Consider the following 1,588-nt stretch of genomic DNA (forward strand, 5'->3'; position numbering starts at 1 on the left):
AATCTTTGAGACAAGCATATGACTACTGGCAGGATCAACCAGGGAGCTGCGTCAACTAGAGCTGAGCAGCCGGCCGCCCGGGAGTGTGTCCCGGAGGCCCGCGCGAACACGCAAGCGTCCGCTCAATTATTCCGCAAACAGGAGGAGGCTGGGCTCCCCTGCACGATACACCTCGAAACCCTCTCAGGTCCCGGCGGCGCGCAGCGCCGTCCTAAGTACTTGGTCGGGTTCGAGAGAGGCGCAATCGCCCGGAGATAGGCGAGTAGACGCTTTCAGTGCGACCACCCGTGCTCCCAACTGAGCTTGCCGCTGCCGACAGAGGCCCGGGAGCGTGCTGTCGTGGTGTTGCCGGCGGGAGACAACACGCGGCCACAAACAGTGGCCGGGCAGCTCCAACGCCAGCGCCACAGAGGGGCAGAGCCCCACTTGGGTGCCAAAGCGAACTCTCCCAGCACAGCGCACGCGCCAACACATCCGCACAGCTGCGATACAAACCACCTGCGAGAACCGCGGGGGCGACCGAGCAGCAGACGGCGTCGCGGCGCCGAGTGCCGGGCGGCGGCGCATCCTCAACGCACACAGTCCTCAATCGGACCAGCACACTGCAGATGTCCACCGCGCTTCGCACCGGGCCCGCGAGGACCCACTTTGGCCGCACGGCGCCGCGCGTTGGGTGCGCCGGCGCGCAGCTGCGCCGCCTGCCGCGTCCGTCGGCCGGCGCGCCTGCCACTGGGCGCCCCCACCAGCCGGCTGTAGCGCGTGCGCCCACGCAGCGCGCGGCCAGCACGCCGGGCGCTCCCCCCTCACCGGCCGGGGACGGTCCCACCCAGCCACCGCCGCGTATCGCTTCATACCCACATGCCCACTCACGTTCGTGGGTATGACGGGTGTCGCTGAAGCAACCAGTTAATACCTGTACCGATTGTCGCAATCAATGATTCACCTCCAGCGTATACAACCGCGCAACAACGGATTTCCAGTTCATTTGCGTAACTTGGGCAGCAAACGTAGACGTCCATCTACATTTGCAAATTCAGTGGGTCTTGCATGCCTGGATGATATGCGTCACGACACGCCACATCAGCCCACATACATGCTGCGACGTATGCACGAGAGAACACGTGGAAGGTGGCCCGCGTACGTATGCGAATGCCATTGCACAGCTGCGAAGCTCATTGAACACGCAAACTCCCGCCTGACGAACTAGAGGCGACAGGGGAGCGATATAAGTCTTACAGCAGTACACATTACAGTGGATAGCGGGACCATGTGGAACGTACGCACCACTCGCTAGATGTTGTGAGGGTACGCACCGTAACATGAATCAATACGCAGGACACCAGAGAGTGCGAGCACTGACCTATGTTGAGAGGGTTGCGATTAGGCAACGCTACATGAATGTTTCAATTCATATAACAATTACAGGTTAGGTTAGGGCGCAACGTGCGTTAGGTTAGGGCGCAACGTGCGTTAGGTTAGGGCGCAACGTAGGTTAGGTTAGGGCGCAACGTAGGTTAGGTTAGGGCCCAACGTAGGTTAGGTTAGGGCCCAACGTAGGTTAGGTTAGGGCCCAACGTAGGTTAGGTTA

The 1,588-nt window shown here is 61.0% G+C and overlaps 1 non-coding gene across 1 annotated transcript in view; it reads right to left on the bottom strand.

Annotated features, from left to right (window-relative positions):
• LOC126197058 (small subunit ribosomal RNA) overlaps positions 1-45 on the bottom strand; it is a 1,909-nt gene extending 1,864 nt beyond the window's left edge. The window contains exon 1 of the ribosomal RNA XR_007539464.1: positions 1-45. This exon is cut by the window's left edge and continues 1,864 nt beyond it. This is a non-coding gene — a ribosomal RNA (small subunit ribosomal RNA).
• Between the last annotated feature and the right edge of the window lie 1,543 nt (positions 46-1,588).

This window comes from Schistocerca nitens, chromosome 7 (genome assembly GCF_023898315.1).
Source record: "Schistocerca nitens isolate TAMUIC-IGC-003100 chromosome 7, iqSchNite1.1, whole genome shotgun sequence".
Classification (NCBI taxonomy): Eukaryota; Metazoa; Arthropoda; class Insecta; order Orthoptera; family Acrididae; genus Schistocerca; species Schistocerca nitens.